A 19,471-nucleotide genomic window follows, 5' to 3' on the forward strand; every position below is an offset into this window, starting at 1 on the left:
TCCTCCAGCACCCATTCAGTGGCTGACCACTTAAAGCTGGTGTAATGTTTCCAGGGTCCTTCAAAAGGTCCTGTTCCCAGGTGGTCTCTGACGTCAGTCCCTCTGTTGCTCCACTAAATCCAGACTTCCCCCATAATGTCTGCTGTCATGACCTACAGAATTAAACCAAAATAACTGTTAAAAGAATTTTAAGGTCTTATATGTATACAGTCATACCTTGGGTTGAATATGGTTCAGGATGAGCACTTCTGAGTTGCGCTCTGTGGCGACCCGGAAGTAACAGAGCGCGTTACTTCCGGGTTTCGCAGCTCACGCATGCGCAGACAGTCAAAATGACGTCACGCGCATGCACGGAAGCGGCGAATCGCAACGCGCAGTCATGGGTTGCATTCGCTTCAGGATGCGAACGGGGCTCCGGAACGGATCCCGTTCGCATCCTGAGGTACCACTGTATAATAGATGTTCATAAATGTACCAAGCAAACACATACAAATATGTAAAGCATATGTCTGAAACCCACAGAAAAGTCCTGAAACCATTTTCTCTCTTCCCAATTGACCTCAAATATTTCTCTGCAAGGTCGAAGGAAATGGGGAGCCTCCCCATTGTCTCTTTGCTCACAAATCCTGTCTCAAGGGCACATTTAAGATATGAATAGGGTGAACCTGTGACCTGGATTCAAGAGTTGAGTAGTTATCATAACAAAAGAGTGGCCAGGATGCCCAGGTAATCCAATCAAGTAACCTAGCAGACAGGAGAAAAAACAACGCACTCAGATTTCTGTTGTAGTCTGCCCCTTCTCTGATGTATTAAGGGAGTGGTCTTCGGCTACACCCCTTCTGTGATGTAGGTATGATGTATCTGGGGGGTGGTCTTGAGCTACAGGATGGGCAATTTAAAATGTCTATATAAGGGCTTGCATACCTTTGTCCTGGGTCCCTCCCCCCCTCCTGTGGGGGGAGCACCCTGTTGCAACAGCTTTAATAAAGATCAGGCTGACTAGCTGCTTTGCTTCTCAATATTCTCTGGTTGGTCTCTGTTATTTTATCCTATGGGCTCTTGGGTACCCCCATAAGGGAAAAGGAGCAGTCCCCCCCCCCCCCCTTCATAACATAACAAAGATTTGTCCTATTCCCTTTTCCTTTAAAGTTCTGGTTAGCAAACTCTTGGGGATTTCAAGCTTCACTAGATTTATTACAGTTTCCAAAGTGCCACAAAGGTGTGATCCATGCACATGCAAATTTCCCATATTCTACCTTCCCAAATTCAACTCTTATAGATTAATACAGTGGTACCTCGGGTTACATACACTTCAGGTTACATACGCTTCAGGTTACAGACTCCGCTAACCCAGAAATAGTACCTCGGATTAAGAACTTTGCTTCAGGATGAGAACAGGAATCGTGCTCCGGCAGCAGCGGGAGGCCCCATTAGCTAAAGTGGTGCTTCAGGTTAAGAACAGTTTCAGGTTAAGAACAGACCTCCAGAACGAATTAAGTACTTAACCCGAGGTACCACTGTATTTCCAAACTTTTCATCCCACACCACTTCTAAACTGTGATTCTGTCCCAGACGTTCAGATTTCTGCCCCCACCCTACTAAATCATGATTGTATTCAGTGTTTTAATTCCTGCAGATCAGTGGTACAGTTCACCACATAATTCTGAGACACACCATGGTTTAATTTGCGTACCAAAAGGTTGGAGAAGATATTTACTGTCAGTATCCTTATGGGATCTGAATAAATTGCTCCTTGTAGGATCTGAAATTAGACAGGAGGCATGCAAGAACAAGGCACTGCCTCCTCCAGCCTCTTCAACATCTCCACCCAGCTGAGATTCTGGGCTGGCTGTGGCTACTGCTGAATCAGGGCATCATGTGATCTGCTTACAAATGAGCTTCAACATGACTGCAGGGCTTCCTCCATTCCCTGCTCCTCCACTCAGGAATCAGTCAGCAGCAAATGACTCAGATCCAAGATGCTTCAAAAGGAGCTCATTTCTTCCTCATTAATTTAATTCATAGTCTCAGCCACAGGCAGGTTTTTTTAAAGGACCTGGCAGCAACTAGAGTTATATGGCTGCCATGAATGGCTGGGTGCTGGGAAGGTATCCTCCATGCTGTCCCTCTTCTCCTCTTTTAATGTTGTTACCGGAAAAATCTGAGGGCTCCCTTGGACAAAAAGTAAAGACACCAACCAGAGTAAATTGGAGCAAATCAGCAGCCTGTAGGCTTGGCCTTTATTGACTGTTGCAACAGGGTGCTCCCCTCACTTGCAGGTGAGAGGAAAGACCCACAAAAATGGTGTGCAAGACCTTATAAAAACTTTTGAAATTCCCCTCCTCTAGGTCAAGCCCACCCCCAGAAACATCATGCATACATTACAGAAAGGAGGGGTTGAGGGAGGAGTTGTGGTGGTAACCTGAGTGTCCTGTCACCTGGCTGGTTCCCTTCTCTCCCCCTTCCCATGAGTCACTTCCAGGAGACAAAGGGGAGTTTGGGCGTTCACTTTAGTTCATCTGCGTTGTTTCCCCACCACTCTCCCAGGCCCAGATTCCTGATATACAAGCACATGTGTTCCTTCACAACGCTCAGCCAAAACCATGGCTTAGCACAAATGCACAGGATCTTGGCGGATAAGATCCTAACCCAGGTCCTTATAACCCACAAGCTTTAAAGGGATAGTGCATAGATAACCACAGTTTCCCCCACTTGGGTGAGCTGTGTTGCATTTCTGCTTAAAAGATAGCAATTGGCTTGTTTCCAATGCAGTGCTAGGTAGGCATCCTGTCACTGCAAAGTTTTACACTTCTGCAAGGAGACTTTCCTTCTCTCCTCCCCCATGCATGCCCAGCCCCGTCCCCAGATCTACTCTGGAAGGTCGGGGGGAACCCCCAGAACATGTTGAGGGGTCATGAAGAGAGGCAGAGAGTGCAGGAAACTCCCATTGCACAAGCAAAAATTATTGTGCTGATGGGACAGATACTTAGCATCGCATTCGATGTGGGCCATTGTTCCTAAACTTGCATCTATGTATAAAAATCAGCACATGCCGCTTTTATAGAAATGTGCATCTTCTTTTGACGTCCTTTTTGAACAGGTGACCCTCCTGGGGTTCCAGCAGCTATTCAAAGATGCTAGGCCTGATTTGGAGCCCATGCGATGGGAGCCTACGATAGACTTTACTGTATGGGAATTGGAAAGCTACAACATTTGCCCACTGGATTCCTAAAGCATTTCCCTTGGTTTATATAACACTTCTTGGTGGTCGGGAGACTTGCCAATGGGCGGGAGGCATGCAATAGAATCGCCCCAACAGGGATGGCTGGGAAAGTCTGCTCCCCTTCTGACTCATTGAGGCCCCATTGCTTTTAACATCTCTTGCGGGGGAAATTGTGGAGACGATGCTTAACAGAGGGTCAGTGGCTCATTGAGAGCAGCACGGGCTGTAAAACTGAGAAGGGCTAGAGGAAAAGGCGAAACACACTGAGTAATATTGAGCATTTGGAAAGTGATGCACAGAAAGCCCTATGTAATTGGGTCAATACGGCAGTTCTTGCTGATGGTGCAAACAAATGCATAGGATATGGTGTGGAAGGAAGGGTTGCTGTACAGATTGGTAGGTTTAGAGATAATGGGTCAAGTCCTTGAGCAAATGTCAGACTTTTATTTTTTTATTATTATTATTGTTATTATGACATGTTAGTCACTTATGACACAAAAAGGTCTCCAGAGAAAATGCTTTGGTTGCACAACTAGCAACAAACCCCCATCTCTGTAATCCACTAGAAAAGCAAACAATCCTGGCATTGAAAAGATGTCAGCGATGGTGCCAGGTAGACCTTACTGGGGAGAGAGTTCCACAAATGGGGAGCCACAATCTGGGACCTTCTGCATGGAGCCCTTTCCCAGCCCAGCATTACAGTAAGGTAAAGGTAAATGGACCCCTGACCGTTAGGTCCAGTCATGGACGACTCTGGGGTTGCGGCGCTCATCTTGTTTTATTGGCCGAGGGAGCTGGCGTACAGCTTCCGGGTCATGTGGCCAGCATGACTAAGCCGCTTCTGGCGAACCAGAGCAGTGCACGGAAGCACCATTTACCTTCCCGCCGGAGTGGTGTCTATTTATCTACTTGCACGTTGACGCGCTTCCAAACTGCTAGGTTGGCAGGAGCAGGGACTGAGCAATGGGAGCTCACCCCATCGAGCCACCTGCGTTCCCAGCATTACAGTAGACTGGCCTTTTTGGTGAGCTTTGAGAAATGCTGTGTCTGAAGAGCAAGCCACAGATTTCAGTAAAGCAAGGAGCTATCTGTGCAGTAGATGGCGATAGTGGGGCCTATTTTGATTCTGCATAGGTCAACTGGCAAAGAGGGGAACCACAGTCCAGCCAATGGGAGCCTCTGCAGGGAGGAATCTTTGTGAGATCATTTCAGAAAAAGGCCTTCCTTACTCACTCATCGGCAAGAGACAATAGCAGGCTAACAGCTTCTTTGTCTGTAGACCAGGCTTCCTGGTTACTTTCTGCAGCTGTTCCTAGGAGACAGATTTTTCAGCAGCCTCCCTGTCCTCTCTTCCCAACCGGAAAAAGAATATAATCAAAGGCATGAATAGGGTGTTTCCAAATCAGATCATCGCAAAATAATTATTTTATTTTATTAAATTGTGCAGCACATTCAGTTCTGCTTCCAGAATTACTACAGCAATGCCACAAATATAGTCCACTGTGATTGTCTTTCTATTGCAAATTAGGGAAGGGCCAATTTTGACAGATCATGAATTACAACAGCTCTGCAATGCAGACCCTTGTCATTCTCTCCATATTGCTGGTTTGTGAGCTTGAGAAACAGTGGTTTATTGTCTACTATACATTTTGGGAAATGGTTTGTACATTTGCTCCTAATAGGCTCAGCCTCCTCTGAAGGGTTCCCAATGTGGGCGTGGCAGGCTTTGTAGTCGTTTGGATACCAGCCACCATTTTGAATCAAGATGGCAGACTCAAGCATCACGATGGTGTGACTTTGCCTGATTTTTTTGGCACCATTTTGAATTCCAGCAAAATCACATGCATTTTCTTCAGGGCAAACATGTTTAACCTTGTAGCATTGAGTGGATACCATGTATCATACTGTTTCCTCTGACAATTCAATACGGAAAACTGTGGAAACTTCACAAATAATCACCAAAATTCAACGGCTTGACTGATTTCCTTGGTTCCAATGGCTAATGACTCCTCTGGAAAAGGGGAATCCAGGGCTCCCCCTGCCTCCATATTCCCTTAGGCATAAGGTCACATACTCCTTGCCCTTCCATTAAGTGCAACCTTAGCCTCACAATAGGAGGCAGAAAGCATATAACCCAGACAGAAATCTGAGACAGGATGGTGGATTGAATCCTGAAAGCCTTGCAGCTAGGGGGCATGTGTAAACACATTTATTGTTCTTTGGGGAAGAGGGTACTTAAAAGGTGTTGGGACCTGGGCTAATTGACAGGGGTGGGTGATGGTCTCATGTTTCTACATGCCAAACACTCCTACTTTGTGACATATTTATTATGGGAAATGGGGAGAAGTCTTAAAAGTTCACGCAACCCCATGCTCGGGGCTCCTCTCTGTGTGTTTGAACCCTGTTGCAACAAATAAAGATCAGGTCTACTGACCGCTGTTTTGCTTCTTTGACTTGGCTGGAGACACCTTCTTTTGCTGACCGGAGACACCCGCAGTGGTGGCACCCCGACAAGCTGGGCAGCGGAGGAAATTCGCACCCCAGGATTTTTCCTTATCAGGGCATATACACTCATTTTCCTTTCAGAAGGAATGCACTCATACCATAAATTACAAACTGTCGAATCATGAAATGCACAATTGAATCAATTGCGAACTATCAAAGAGGAAGCGCAAATCAATAAATGCACATTTAACAAGAAATAACCAATGGCAGACGAATGTACACAGCTATTGGGCTGGGAGTTCCATGTGGAAGACAAAACTCCATGTGGTTGACGGAATGTTCTTTCATATGTGGTGGACTTGTAAAAGGGTAAAGGAGTATTGGGAAATGATCCATAATGAATTGAAAAAAATGTTTAAAAGTACTTTCCCTAAAAAAACAGAGTCCTTTCTGTTGGGGATAATTCAGACTGAAATCCGAAGGTGTCAAAAAAGGTTATTTATGTACGCCACTACTGTGTCCCATGTTTTGTTAGCTCAAAATGGAAAACGAGCCAGGTCCGAGCCAAAGAAGAATGGCAACTTAAGTTGACAGAATATGTGCAGCTTGCAGACTTAACATACAGAATAAGAGAACAAGGAGAACATATGATTAGAGAAGATTGGAAAATGTTTACTGAATATATGGGAATTAACTGTGTGCAGCTGAAAATGCTGGCAGCATTAAGATAAATTCAACAGTGTAAATAAGTTTTGATGGATGTAAATAATGGAACGCTGAATGGTAGAGTTTCTGTAAAATATGCAGGGATTCATGATATGTAAAATGAACCATGGAAAGAGAAGAGGGGAAGTCATGGATATTTTAAGAATGTAAAAATGAGTACAGTATTTTAAATTGTAAAACAGAAAACTTAATAAAAATTATATACAAAAAAGAAGAAGACATCATTCCAGTTGTCCCATCACGGGGCACCACCAGGGCCAGATTTAGGTATGATGATGCCCTCAGCTCCTGAAGGTAACGGGGCCCTTTATATGTCCAGCTGTCCTTTGTCAACAACAAATTGTCACTGTTTTTTGTGTTGAATATATGCTATATGGTAATTTACGGACCTAATAGGTATCTAAAGCCATTTGCACATGCAGAATGTAGGCACTCTATATATTGAAATGAGCAAACCAGTGATATTTTAGGGAGCAGGCAGAGCCCATGACTGACATCATAGGAGCCTACAACACAAACCACTGTTGCTGTATGTAGGTTTTATTTTATTTTAATCTTACATTTTGGAAATGCACATCCAGTTTTTTCCCCCTTTAAATTTTTTTTGGGGGTTTGCCAAGAGAGTGGGGCCCTAAGCTATAGCTTGTTTAGCTTACACGTAAATCTGGCACGGGACACTCCGTGGCATCTTCCAGCCTTGCGGCCGGTTGGACTAGATGACCCCCGGAACCCTTTCCCATAATCGGATTCCCCGATTCCATTCGCACCGCAGCAGCCACATGGCGCTCCGGCCCCGAATCAACCCGGAAGCCAGGGGGGCTGCGCTCCTCTCCCCGCCTCTCGCTGCCCAGGCTCGCTCCCGCGGCCTCCTCCTCCTCCTTCCCCCGGCCGGGAGTCGCGCACCGACCTCTGCACGCCGGAGGGAGCTGGGGGCGACGGGTGCTGCGGCGGGCCGGGTAGGAAGACGGTCCCGGGCCGGCGGTGAGACGCGCCCTGCGCCTAGGGCGCAGCAGAACGGAGGGCGAGCCGGAGGAACGGCGCGCCTTTGTCCGAAAGCGGAGTCGCTCCCGGGAAGGACGGACTCTGGCCGAGTAAGTGCCTGCTTGGCTGTTGGGCTGAATGAGGGGAGAGAGAGGGAGCGACACCCAGGCGAAAAGAGGCAGACAATCCGCCTTTCTTTCCTTCTTTCGGCCCCTCTTCCCTTCCTCCAAAAGCGTTGCCAAAAGGATCTTGGATTCCTGCAGAACTTTTCGGTTTTACTGGGCGTCTTCAGTTGGACGCGCGCGCGCGCGCTCTTACACTGAGTTGCCTTTTTAAAATGCTTTTAAAGATTTTTTTTATCTCTCTCTCTTTCCAGTGTGACCCACAGGGGTGCCAACTCGAATAAAATATTGGGGAGGGGGAGAGAAGAGAAGCCCTGCCCCACATATTGTAATCGATTACAAGGCGCACACTGCTATTGGAATGGCAATGTCCATTAACTTGGGGGGAGGCCCCCTCAAATATTATATGGGGGGGGGGAAGGGACATCGGCTGCTAGGAATTGGCTCAGAGAGAGAGGAGGGGGGTGTACAATGTTACCCATACCCAGAGCATACTCACTGAAGTGAAGGAACCTGGTAAAGATAGGTTCCTTGATTTCAATAGGTTTACTTCAGGCAGGTCTTAGATTGGATGCCAGCCAGATTACGTTATATATGCCACTTGCCAGCTGCTTAGGAGAAATCTGAGACAGGATCTGTCAATATCCTTAAATATTTTGCTTCTTCTGTGTTGATAAGGATACAGGACTGTTTTGCCTCAACTTTTTTGTATCTTCTGGTCAACAGTTGAGACTGGCCAATACATAGTGGTTTGTTTGTAGTGCTTTATGGGTTTCAGTGTGATTGGCTGTATTGTTTATAAACCAATAAAGATTGAATTGGAAGAGGGGGGAGAGAATGGCCAATACAGAAGGCACTCCTATGGCTTCTTAAGTTAACTCTGTAGGATGCAGTTGGGTCTACTTCTGAGTAAAGTAGCTGTATTGTTCAGCCACCCTTCCCTTGTGGGGGAGTGGTGCGTTAGATCAAGAAAGATCTATCTCTTTGCCGGCATTGCTGCTCTGATCAATTATTTCTTAACAAAATAAAATGGACCTGTTGGCACACAGGGATTGACGGAAAAGAAATGGTGGCAGTGCTGGTCGAAATATGGATGTGTGGTTTTGTGTTTGAACTATGAGTCCTTCCGGATGAGGTGTTTGCTGACTGATGGGGAAGTTAGACGACATTCTATCATGCAATAGTAATCTCATGCTTCCCAGAGCATCCCCCCATCTCGTCACTTCCCTTATCACAGAAAGTCTGAATATATATATATATATATGGAAGAAGGTTTGTTGTGCAAGAGCTCCAGTTGTGCAACCTGGATATTTTTCTTTTTGGTGGGGTGGGGACCCTGCAGTCATGTAGTCCAAGTGTTTCCTAAATTGTGGTACGGATGCCCCCAAGTGTATACAAAAGGGTTTTAAATGGTACAGGGTATTTGCCCTAGTCTAGATAAAATAGTGTCATTAAAACTACCCCCAAATTATCTTTGCTTGAGAAGGCGTATGCAGGTAAGACTAAACCTTCAAAAGACGTACGTAACTACCTCAAGTTTGCTGTCGCTCTTAGGACTTTTGAAGCTGGCATCATTTGTTTCTGTATGGCAGGGATGTCCAACTGGTCGATTGTGATCTACTGGTCGATCATGGGGTGTCCCTGGTTGATCCCGGTCGATCGCTCAACAACTTTGATGAAGCTTCCCCCCTAAAAAGCTCAACAACTCTTGGCAATCCAATAGGTAGATCACTGCCAGATTTTTTTTATAGTGGGAGTAGATCGCAGTCTCTTGAAAGTTGGACTTGTCTGCTGTATGGCATTTGCAAAGTTCCTCCCCATCCTCAATTTGAGGATCTGAAACAAGTATGTCATCACTTCTTGGGGATGACTAAACAACTGCTCATCAGTCGTTCCCAAGCTTTTATTTTTCCAGTTGCCGCTTGAAAATTAAAGGTAAAGGTAAAGGTACCCCTGCCCATACGGGACTCTGGGGTTGTGCGCCCATCTCACTTAAGAGGCCAGGGGCCAGCGCTGTCCGGAGACACTTCCGGGTCACGTGGCCAGCGTGACATCGCTGCTCTGGCCAGAGCCAGAGCCAGAGCCAGAGCCGCACACGGAAACGCCGTTTACCTTCCCGCTGGTAAGCGGTCCCTATTTATCTACTTGCACCCGGAGGTGCTTTCGAACTGCTAGGTTGGCAGGCGCTGGGACCGAGCAGCGGGAGCGCACCCCGCCGCAGGGATTCGAACTGCCGACCTTTCGATCGGCAAGCCCTAGGCGCTGAGGCTTTAACCCACAGCGCCACCTGCGTCCCGCTTGAAAATTGCTTAACGGTTTTTTAGCCTGTTGTAGCAATTGTAATGTTCTAGATGGTATTGTATTAAGTTTGCTTCTTTTATTTTGAATTCCAAAGAATTTGGATCACAGTGGGTGGCACTGTGGATTAAACCACAGAGCCTAGGACTTGCCGAGCAGAAGGTCGGCAGTTCGAATCCTCGCGACGGGGTGAGCGCCCGTTGCTCGGTCCCAGCTCCTGCCAACCTAGCAGTTCGAAAGCACAAAGTGCAAGTAGATAAATAGGTACCGCTCCGGCGGGAAGGTAAACTGCATTTCTGTGCGCTGCTCTGGTTCTCCAGAAGCGGCTTAGTCATGCTGGCCACATGACCCAGAAGCTGTCTGCGGACAAACGCCGGCTCCCTCGGCCAATTAAAGCGAGATGAGCACCGCAGCCCCAGAGTCAGTCACGACTGGACCTAGTGGTCAGGGGTCCCTTTACCTTTACCTTTACAATAAAAATATAGTATAGGAAACAAAAGAAGCAATAAGAATACAATTAAAAATCAGCATGAATATTCAATCACAAATCCACAGAAATGCTGTGGACCACATGAAGGAAGCTCACAGGCCACTGGTGGTTCATGGACCATAGTTTGGAAACCGCCGCTTTAAAACCCTTTTGACATTAATCCGAACAGCCACACACGCCCCTAAACTGTGCACACTTATTTTTGCAATCCCAACAAAGCATGCAAATTAAAGCTGCAGCCCGTACACATAATTGTGTCTCAGTAATTTCTGCTGATTTCAGTTATTCATTTTAGTGTATATAGAGCATTATCACCCCACTCTTCAGCTGAAAAGGCTCCCAGAGTGGCTTGCAGAAGATCAGTAACATACAAGCTTTTTTGCTCATGGGTTAGCGGTCTAAAAGACTCAACACAAAAGAAAAAGGGGATGGGGAGGGAAGAGGAAGATGAACAAACTCCAGTGGCAATTATTACGGGGCAGTTCTTATAAAAAGCCAGCTTGGATGGAACAGTTCAGGGAGAAGGGAAGCCCCAAGGGAATTGGCCCCCTAGCCTACTTGGTTGAGTGAGCTTCCCATTTTTCTTCTTGCTACAGCCATGCAGAACGGCAGCTACCATTTTAGGTGTAGGGAAGGACTTTGAGCTCAGTATTTGAGCACCCACTTCAAATGCAGTCCTAGGTTAAATCCGTTTCCTCAACTCCAAGAAAAAAGTCCAGGTGTTGTGAAAGACTTGCTTTGGCCAAAGCATGGAAAAGATGTTGCTAACCAATACAGGGCATGACATATATAGGATAACAAATTAAGCACATTAGGATTAAATGCTAGTTTGGAGACCCTACAATTTTAAAAGGCCAAGGGTGTGACCACCTGTGCAATGGGTGGAGGAACTACTACTATTACTACATTTATTTATTTATTTATTTATTTATTTATTTATTCATACCCTGCCCATCTGGTTGGGTTTCCCCAGCCACTCTGGGTGGCTACCAACAGAATTAAAAGCACAATAAAACACCAGACATTAAAATCTTCCCTAAGCAGGGCTGCCTTCAGATGTCTTCTAAGAGTCAGATAGTTGTTTATTTGACATCTGATGGGAGGGGGTTCCACAGGGTGGGCGCCACTTTTTTGCATCAAGCAAACAGAGAATGCCGGAGAGAATTTGAAGAGACATCTATCCAAAGATGGACGTGAAACGCTGTCGAAGAGGAGTGAGTATGCTTCCCATATCTGAAACAGCTCAGTCTTCCCCAGTCTGGTACCTCCCAAGTATTGTTAGACTTCCATCAGACCCAGCCAACAAGATCACTGGTCGAGGATGATGGGATTTGCAGTTGGAAACATCTGAAGGTACCTGAAGGGGGAACCCTGGGCTAGCAAGTGTATTGATGAGTGTGGTGTTGACAATACTGCAGACGACAGATCTGAAGAACTGGGTACCACTTTGGGAGATGTTTCAGATGCTGCCCAATGGATGTAAATGCTCTGTTGCTGGCTAATGCAAGAGGCTGTACTGTTGGGAACCACAAAAGCCAGTTTGTAACCCACCCCCCAGTCCAGCCTACAGAGGAGACGAACCAGCTCTTCACTTGGTTACAGTGATGAACACCCCCCCCATTCAATTACTGATAGAAGCATCATATTGCTTTAGTATTATGGACAATCAGGCCTCGAGAGTGTAGTGTTGCCTGGAAGATGTAGATGGTTGCAAGAGTGCTGGGAAGTTTTAATTGTGGCCCTGGGCTTTCAGCCAGAGTCGTGGTGTTCCAGGATGACTGATGCTCAGGGCAAGTCAATGTTAAATTGTGGATGCTCTAGAAACAGTCTCCCCTCCCGCTTTCATAAAATGCCTTATACGAAGTCAGACCTCTGGCCCATCCACTCCACACCAGGGCTTAAGAACATTAGGCCAAATTCATCCCCCCCCCCCAAATCTTCTCTATCTGGACCTCTGATTAGAGCCACACCCCTTCTTCCTAGGATACACATTTCACCCTGAGAATATTTGTACCCTAAGAGGTTCTCTTTCTGTGTGTGTGGCCTGGCTGGAATGTATCCATGAACTCTGATAATCAGGGTTGACAGGGAACTTCCATCAGGGCCGGAGGGAGAGAGCGGGCTCCGGAGGGGTCCCAGAGAGCGTCCCGGGATGGGGAGAGGCAGCCCATCTTCTGGGGAAGAGAATCAGCGTAGCACCAGTGGAGAAGGGGAGCAGATGAGGGAATTGGCGAGGCGGTCCCATGACTCCTTGCCAGGGACCAGCGGGGAGAGTAAGGGTCCTCCGCTGTCTACACCCTCCTTGCGCGGAAGGCTTCCGCGCAGGGAGAGTAGGCGGAGACTAGGCGTCAAAGAGCTTCTTTGCTGGAAGAAGTTCAAGAAACGCTCACTGACGGATTCTGCCAGCGATTGAGACAGCCACGGGTGAGTGGCTGTCCGGACAGAAAGGGTTCACTCAGGCAACCCAGCCAGGTGTGGCACCGGTTTACGCACGAGCAACCCCTAGAACCATTACAAGGATGGATTTGATTTAAATCATGATTTAAATCATGATTTAAATCACTAGTCAGTAAGACTTGATTTAAATCTTTTTTTTTTTTTTTTTTAACAGAAAGACATTCCTGTTGGTACAATCTTAATATTTACTACCAGATGAAGGTTTCATTTTTGCAAGAATAAATTTTCAGAGTAGTTTTTTACAGTTATATAAAAAATTACTGATTTGGTTATACTATTGGAAATACATAGATAATTATGAAACTATTGTGAGGTTTAATAAGTTAACTGTTTATATTTGGACAACTTTTCTGCTGTACTTTATTGGAAGGAGAAAAATAATCATTTCCTAAATAACATTTTCCTTAAAAACCAACTTAGACTGAGTTTCAGCACACATGAAAAACTTATTTCCTGATGAATAGCCTTTGGACTATAACGTAACTTAAATAGAAAACTATGTTTAAAAAGATGTTTTCCTCCAAAAGTATTTTAAAAATCTGATTTAAATAAAAAAAAATCTGATTTTTTAAAATAAAAAAAAATCATTGATTTTTATCCGCCCTGCTGATAATAGAATAAGAGAACTATAGAGTTGAGAGGGACCCCCTAAGGTCATCTATTCAATGCAGGAATCTCAGGTAAAGCATCCATGACAGATGCCTCTTCGCTTGTCTGGATGAAGGACAGAGGTGTGTGTAGAATTGTACAGAGGTTTAATCTGTTGCTCCATGCACTTTTGCCTTTGGCCATGCCCGCCATTGAACCCTGGAAGTTTACTCAGAAGGCAACACAGCCCACATGTTACAAATGTATTCCCACCAGTGGCTGTATAGAGTTTCAGGCTCTATAGAGTTTTCCCCATCTGTGGCTGGAGATGTGAGGCATTGATCCCTACCCCTACCCCTAACTTTTAATAATAATAATAATAATAATAATAATAATAATAATAATAATAATTTATTTATACACCGCCATTCTGGCTAAGCTTCTGCAGTCACTTCCAAAAAAATATTAAAATACTGTAATACATCAAACATTAAAAGCTTCCCTAAACAGGGCTGCCTTCAGATGTCTTCTAAAAGTCTGGTAGTTGACATCTGGTGGGAGGGCGTTCCACAGGGCAGGTGCCACTACTGAGAAGGCCCTCTGCCTGGTTCCCTGTAGATTTGCTTCTCGTAGTGAGGGAACCGCCAGAAGGCCCTTGGAGCTGGACCTCAGTCTCTGGGTAGAATGATGGGGGTGGAGACGCTCCTTCAGGCATACTGGACCAAGGCTGTTTAGGGCTTTAAAGGTCAGCACCAAGCGCCTACCAACTTAGCAGTTCGAAAGCACCCCTGGGTGCAAGTAGATAAATAGGGACCGCTTACCAGCGGGAAGGTAAACGGCATTCCGTGTGTTGCGCTGGCTCGCCAGATGCAGCTTGTCACGCTGGCCATGTGACCCGGAAGTGTCTGCAGACAGCGCTGGCTCCCGGCCTCTTAAGTGAGATGAGTGCACAACCCTAGAGTCTGCCAAGACTGGCCCAGTCCTTTACCTTTACCTCAATTTAGCAAAGCCCAGTAACAAACTCACAAGGATTGATGCTTTTGAATTATGGTGCTGGAGGAGACTCTTGAGAGTCCCATGGACTGCAAGAAGATCAAACCTATCCATTCTTACGGAAATCGGCCCTGAGTGCTCACTGGAAGGACAGATCGTGAAGCTGAGGCTCCAGTACTTTGGCCACCTCATGAGAAGAGAAGACTCCCTGGAAAAGACCCTGATGTTGGGAAAGATTGAGGGCACAAGGAGAAGGGGAAGACAGAGGATGAGATGGTTGGACAGTGTTCTCGAAGATACAAGCATGAGTTTGACCAAACTGCAGGAGGCAGTGGAAGACAGGAGTGCCTGGAGTGCTCTGGTCCATGGGGTCACGAAGAGTCGGATATGACTAAATGACTAAACAAGTAACAAACTCACAACCAGCGTAGGTATCATTCAGGTCCTTTGGCTAATGCCCCTGAAGAATCCAGCAATTGCTTTCTCCTTCAGCTGCTTCTGTGCCCTGTCATTTTCTCACATTTTCAAGGCAAAATCGATACGTTACTTTTCCAATAGGTTGCATCCCTATTTGTTTCCCTGGAGTATCTGAAGCACACACACACACATTCTATCTCTCCTTGTGGTTTGCAGTAGAAGCCTCCAGCAATAACTTCTTCCTCCTCTAAAAAAACCCAAAAAACTGAAGACCAGTTCTTGGAGTTAGGTAATATGCTGTCTTATAATTTTATATAGCTGAATTTAATTCCTCACACCCCTCTGCTTTATGACCAGTTCTAGGAGAACTTGGGACACGGGTTGCGCTGTGGGTTAAACCACAGAGTCTAGGACTTGCCGATCAGAAGGTCAGTGGTTTGAATCCCCGCAATGGGGTGAGCTCCCGTTGCTCGGTCCCTGCTCCTGCCAACCTAGCAATTCGAAAGCACGTCAAAGTGCAAGTAGATAAATCGGTACCGCTCCAGCAAGAAGGTAAACGGCGTTTCCGTGCGCTGCTCTGGTTCACCAGAAGCGGCTTAGTCATCCTGGCCACATGACCCGGAAGCTGTACGCCAGCTCCCTCGGCCAATAAAGCGAGATGAGCACCGCAACCCCAGAGTCATCTGCGACTGGACCTAATGGTCAGGGGTCCCTTTACTTTACCTTTTTAGGAGAGCTTGCTGCCCTTTCTTTAGCCTTCTGGTTGTGTTGTCGGTAGAGTTACATGTCTAGTGTGTTGGGGGCATGGCAATGACTTCATCCAGTAACCCTCAAGCATTTCAGACTTGGCAATTACAGTGGTGTGTTGGCGAGGAAAGGCAAAACCAGGAGAACTCTTGGAGGAAGAGGCTGCATCATCATATGGCTTAAAATACAAACACAGACAAGCTTTTATAAATAGATAGTTCCAGGGTTTATATAAAAATAAATACACACGCCACAATGAGAATGATAATTAGAGTGCCAGGAATCTGTGGGGAAAGGGCAGTGGCTAGAATTAGGCAAGTCTTTGATAGTTGTCTGTGTTTTGTAGAATGTCTAAGGTGTGGCTAGGCAAACTAAGGCCCGGGGGCTGGATCCAGCCTAATCACCTTCTCAATACGGCCCGCAGACAGTCCATGAATCAGCATGTTTTTACATAAGTAGAATGTGTGCTTTTATTTAAAATGCATCTCTGGGTTATTTGTGGGGCATAGGAATTCATTCATTCACCCCCAAAAAGTATAGTCCAGCCCCACACAAGGTCTGAGGGACAGTGGACCGGCCCCCGCTGAAAATGTTTGCTGACCCCTGGTCTAAGGGATCTTCCCAGGCATGTTTGAAACAGTAAGGGGACACCTAGACCAAGTTTTTGACCTACCCGCTGAGGGTTTTTCATACAAGCTGCCCCCAAACTAACTAAACTCCTCAACCACCATTCTATTTATATATACCCTGCTCATCTGACTGGGCTACCCCAGCCACTCTGGGCGGCTTCCCACAAAACATAAAGGAACAAAACAAAACATCATAACATTAAAAACTTCCCTATACAGTGGAACCTTGGTTCCCGAATCGTCTCCCAAACGCCACAAACCTGGAAGTAAGTGTTCCGGTTTGCAAACGTTTTTCAGAAGCCAAACATCCATTTCGGCTGTCAGCATTTTTCCCGGGGCCAATCAGCCAATCAGAAGCTGTGCCTTGGTTTTTGAACGTTTTGGAAGTCGAAAGGACTTCCAGAATGGATTGAGTTCGAGAACTAAGGTACCACTGCACAGGGCTGCTTTCAGATGTCTTCTAAAGGTTGTATACTTACTTATGTCCTTGACATCTGATGGGAGGGCGTTCCACAAGGTGGGTGCCACTACTGAGAAGGCCCTCTGCCTGGTTCCCTGTAAGCTCACAGTGAAGGAACTGCCAGAAGGCCCTCAGTGCTGGACCTCAGTATCTGGGCTGAATGATGGGGGTGGAGATGCTCCTTCAATGTATACCTGAAGGAGCGTCTCCACCCCTATCGTTCTGCCCTGACACTGAGGTCCAGCGCTGAGGGCCTTCTGGCGGTTCCCTCACTGTTAGAAGCCAAGTTACAGGGAACCAGGCAGAGGGCCTTCTTGGTAGTGGCACCCTCCCTGTGGAACACCCTCCCACCAGATGTCAAAGAGAAGAACAACTACCAGACTTTTAGAAGACATCTGAAGGCAGCTCTCTTTAGGGAAGCTTTTAATGTTTAACAGACTACTGTATTTTAATACTTTGTTAAAAGCCGCCCAGAGTGGCTGAGGAAACAACTTCTTCTTCTTCATCTTCCTCTTCCTCTTCCTCTTCCTCTTCCTCTTCCTCTTCCTCTTCCTCTTCCTCTTCTTCTTATACAGGGCTGAGGCTGTCTAGGGCTTTAAACATCAGCACCAACACTTTGAATTGTGCTCGGAAACATACATTACAGAACCATGGCTTTCCCCAAAGAATCCTGGGAGCTGTAGTTTGTTAAGGGTGCTGAGAGTGGTTAGGAGACACTCCTCACAGAGCTATAATTCCAGAGTTGCTTGTAAAGAGAGACTGATTGTTAAACCACTTTGGGAATTGAATCTGTTTGGTCACTCTTTGGTTATTTAGCACGTTTATATTTCACATTTCTTATGTGAATAATAAGTCTCTTAATAAGTCACTTCCTGTTCTCTGGGGTGGAGGCTTTAATGGCCTGTTTCATTTGCATTTGCCCCGCTTTCCTGTTTATTCAAAACACCCATGGAGAAATGTTTAGATACAAATCAGAGGAAATCAGTAATTAAAGTCCCCCTTCCAAGGGGTATAAGAACTGCCCAGTTAAGAGGCAATTAATTGGTAATACCATTGCTCCTCTGAAGAGGACACAGTTAGTGACAGAATAAACTCATGGAGGAAGTTTCTAATTAATAGTGCAGAGGACCTTTCATGGCAGAATAATCTCAAGGAGGAGGCTTATAATTAATGCTGTAGGAGACCTTTGAATGGAATTTGCCTCAAAGTCAACATCATGGCGGATCTTGGCATGAAGGCGAACAGTCATGGAGATTGTAGCTATATTAAGTGTTATGAGGATCTGCTGTGTTAATTCTGTTTCCAGTTGACTGTGTGAAAGTTAACAATATGGGCTCTTGGTCTGAAAGCAACATTGACCACCTTTCTTTGGTTTTAACATAATACCATCTACATTTCTTTAGGGGAAGATACCAGAATATACATTGTAATTTAAAATTGCATACCTCTGGGTCTGATGCATTACTTCTTCTTTTTTATGTCCTGTTAATGTGCCTGTTTGCATAGCCCTGATTACTGGTTTGTATTAGCAAGTAAATTAATGATTTATTGGTTGAATGACAACAAGTATGCTAATTGAGACAACAGCTTCCACAATTTCTGGCATAGATGTTTAATGAAAGCCATACTCTTGATTTGCCATCTGGATCAACCCAGAGAATAAACTTGGGATTTTCTGTATTGGAAATACATCTAAAAAAGATGTTTTAAGGTTTCTGTTACTGTATGTATTCTGTTTCTGATTTTTATTCTGTTTGGCTCAAGGCTAAAGCAGCTAAAGTTGATTGACATCCTATGCCCTTTTAAAATGTGGGGCTTTTTTGGGAGGGGTTGTTGTTTTTTTATATTGATTATATATTTTGTGGTTTTATATTTTGATTTTGTTCTGTGAACCACCATGGGAGTGCCCTGAGACATTACAGAAAAAAAAGAAACTCTCATCCTGTATGATGGTAGCATTTGTGCGGCTGCTGGCCCACAAACTGGTCTGTGGTTTAGTCACAGAATCGTAGAGTTGGAATGACCCCAAGAGGAATCCCAACTAAAGAGTCCCTGACAGATGGCCATACAATCTCAGTTTATAAACCCCAATGAAGGAGAGTCCACAACCTCCCAAGGGAGACCGTTCCACTGTCAAACAGCTCTTACTGTCAGAAAGTTGTTTCTGGTGTTTAGTCAGAATCTCCTTTTTGTAATTTGAGTCCATAGATTCAGGTCCTGGCCTCCAGAGCAGGAGAAAACAAGCCTGTTTTTTACACATGGCAGCCTTTTAGATATTTGGCTATCAGATCTCCTCTTAGTCTTCTTTTTTCCAGGGTAAACATACCCAACTTCCTCAACCAATTTCTCATATGGCTTGGTTTCCAGACCCTTGATAATCCTGGCCATCCTCCAAATGTAAATGTTCCGGCTTGTCAATAACCTTCTTGGATTTGTGGCACCCAGAACTGGACACAGGACTCCCGGTGTGGTCTGACCAAGATGGGATAGATGGGTACTATGTAATTCCCTTGATCTGGATACTAGACTTCTGTTGATTAGACCCCTAGAACCTTTTCACATGCACTACTGTCAAGCCAAGGGACACGGGTGGCGCTGTGGGTTAAACCAGTGGCGTAGCGTGGGGGGTGCAGGGGGTGCCGGCCGCACCGGGCGCAACATCTGGGGATCAGGGTTAGGAATAGGGTTAGGGGGCGCAAATCCAGGGTTAGGGGGCGCAAATTACTTGCCTTGCCCCGAGTGCTGACAACCCACGTTACGCCACTGGGTTAAACCACAGAGCCTAGGACTTGCCGATCAGAAGGTCGGTGGTTTGAATCCCCGCAACAGGGTGAGCTCTCGTTGCTCGGTCCCTGCTCCTGCCAACCTAGCAGTTTGAAAGCACGTCAAAGTGCA

At 45.8% G+C, this 19,471-nt stretch overlaps 1 protein-coding gene across 2 annotated transcripts in view; it reads left to right on the forward strand.

The window, feature by feature from the left end:
* Positions 1–7,268: 7,268 nt before the first annotated feature.
* CD276 (CD276 molecule) overlaps positions 7,269–19,471 on the forward strand; it is a 53,255-nt gene continuing 41,052 nt past the window's right edge. Inside the window, exon 1 of one of the 2 annotated variants that reach the window (XM_079953466.1) lies at positions 7,269–7,485. The gene's annotated coding sequence lies outside the window, so the exon portion shown is untranslated. The remainder of the gene's footprint in view (positions 7,486–19,471) is intronic. The other variant, XM_079953465.1, reaches the window with a different exon arrangement.

Source organism: Podarcis cretensis (genome assembly GCF_951804945.1).
Source record: "Podarcis cretensis genome assembly, chromosome: 14".
Lineage (NCBI taxonomy): Eukaryota > Metazoa > Chordata > Lepidosauria > Squamata > Lacertidae > Podarcis > Podarcis cretensis.